This window comes from Coregonus clupeaformis, unplaced genomic scaffold (genome assembly GCF_020615455.1).
Source record: "Coregonus clupeaformis isolate EN_2021a unplaced genomic scaffold, ASM2061545v1 scaf1025, whole genome shotgun sequence".
NCBI classification, from domain to species: Eukaryota; Metazoa; Chordata; class Actinopteri; order Salmoniformes; family Salmonidae; genus Coregonus; species Coregonus clupeaformis.
Window position 1 is genome coordinate 49,840 of NW_025534479.1, and position 2,661 is coordinate 52,500.

Genomic DNA, 2,661 nt, shown 5'->3' on the forward strand with positions numbered 1-2,661 from the left:
GCCAAAATCAGTAACAGTGTGTGAAAACCTTGTGAAGACTTACAGAAAACGTTTGACCTGTGTCATTGCCAACAAAGGGTATATAACAAAGTATTGAGAAACTTTTGTTATTGACCAAATACTTATTTTTCACCATAATTTGCAAATAAATTCATTAAAAATCCTACAATTTTCTGGATTTCTTTTTCTCATTTTGTCTGTCATAGTTGACGTGTACCTATGATGAAAATTACAGGCCTCTCCCATCTTTTTAAGTGGGAGAACTTGCACAATTGGTGGCTGACTAAATACTTTTTTCCCCCACTATACACTGAGTATACAAACAAACATGCTCTTTCCATGACATAGACTGACCAGGTGAATCCAGGTGAAAGCTTTGATCCCTTATTGATGTCACTTGTTAAATCCACTTCAATCAGTGTAGATGAAGGGGAGGAGACAGGTTAAGGAAGGATTTTTAATCTTTGATACAATTGAGACATGGATTGTGTATATGTATATATATTTTGGCTTTTTTGATGGCAAAAGGGGGAGGTGAGGTGTGCAACTCAATATTAGGAAGGTGTTCCTAATGTTAGTTATAATTAGTGTAGTGCAATACTGTTAGCTAGAGCCCTATGTGGAGCCCTATGTGGAGCCCTATGTGGAGCCCTATGTAGAGCCCTATGTGAAGCCCTATGTGGAGCCCTAAGTGAAGCCCTAAGAATGTAGAGCCCTATGTGGAGCCCTATGTAGAGCCCTATGTGGAGCCCTATGTAGAGCCCTATGTAGAGCCCTATGTAGAGCCCTATGTAGAGCCCTATGTGGAGCCCTATGTGGAGCCCTAATAATGTAGAGCCCTATGTGGAGCCCTATGTAGAGCCCTATGTAGAGCCCTATGTAGAGCCCTATGTGGAGCCCTATGTGGAGCCCTATGTGGAGCCCTAAGAATGTAGAGCCCTATGTAGAGCCCTATGTGGAGCCCTAAGAATGTAGAGCCCTATGTAGAGCCCTATGTAGAGCCCTATGTGGAGCCCTATGTGGAGCCCTATGTAGAGCCCTATGTAGAGCCCTAAGAATGTAGAGCCCTATGTGGAGCCCTAAGCAGAGCCCTATGTAGAGCCCTATGTGGAGCCCTAAGAATGTAGAGCCCTATGTAGAGCCCTATGTGGAGCCCTAAGAATGTAGAGCCCTATGTAGAGCCCTATGTGGAGCCCTATGTAGAGCCCTATGTGGAGCCCTATGTAGAGCCCTATGTGGAGCCCTATGTAGAGCCCTATGTAGAGCCCTATGTGGAGCCCTAAGAGTGTAGAGCCCTATGTAGAGCCCTATGTGGAGCCCTATGTAGAGCCCTATGTAGAGCCCTATTTAGAGCCCTATGTAGAGCCCTATGTGGAGCCCTATGTGGAGCCCTATGTAGAGCCCTATGTGGAGCCCTATGTGAAGCCCTATGTAGAGCCCTATGTGAAGCCCTATGTAGAGCCCTATGTAGAGCCCTATGTAGAGCCCTATGTGGAGCCCTATGTAGAGCCCTATGTAGAGCCCTATGTGGAGCCCTATGTAGAGCCCTATGTGGAGCCCAATTTGAAGCCCTATTTAGAGCCCTTTGTGGAGCCCTATGTGGAGCCCTATGTGAAGCCCTATGTGGAGCCCTATGTGGAGCCCTATGTAGAGCCCTATGTCGAGCCCTATGTAGAGCCCTATGTAGAGCCCTATTTAGAGCCCTATGTAGAGCCCTATGTGGAGCCCTATGTGGAGCCCTATGTAGAGCCCTATGTGGAGCCCTATGTGAAGCCCTATGTAGAGCCCTATGTGAAGCCCTATGTAGAGCCCTATGTAGAGCCCTATGTAGAGAGCCCTATGTAGAGCCCTATGTAGAGCGAGCCTATGTGGAGCCCTATGTAGAGCCCTATGTGGAGCCCAATTTGAAGCCCTATTTAGAGCCCTTTGTGGAGCCCTATGTGGAGCCCTATGTGAAGCCCTATGTGGAGCCCTATGTGGAGCCCTATGTAGAGCCCTATGTCGAGCCCTATGTAGAGCCCTATGTAGAGCCCTATGTGGAGCCCAATGTAGAGCCCTATGTGAAGCCCTATGTGGAGCCCTAAGTGGAGCCCTAAGAATGTAGAGCCCTATGTGGAGCCCTATGTAGAGCCCTATGTGGAGCCCTATGTAGAGCCCTACGTGGAGCCCTATGTGGAGCCCTAAGAATGTAGAGCCCTATGTGGAGCCCTATGTAGAGCCCTATGTAGAGCCCTATGTGGAGCCCTATGTGGAGCCCTATGTGAAGCCCTATGTAGAGCCCTATGTGGAGCCCTATGTGGAGCCCTAAGACTGTAGAGCCCTATGTGGAGCCCTATGTAGAGCCCTACGTGGAGCCCTATGTGGAGCCCTAAGACTGTAGAGCCCTATGTGGAGCCCTATGTAGAGCCCTATTTGGAGCCCTATGTGGAGCCCTATGTAGAGTCCTATGTGGAGCCCTATGTAGAGCCCTACGTGGAGCCCTATGTAGAGCCCTATGTGGAGCCCTATGTAGAGCCCTATGTGGAGCCCTATGTGGAGCCCTAAGAATGTAGAGCCCTATGTGGAGCCCTAAGAATGTAGAGCCCTATGTGGAGCCCTATGTAGAGCCCTATGTAGAGCCCTATGTGGAGCCCTATGTGGAGCCCTATGTGGAGCCCTATG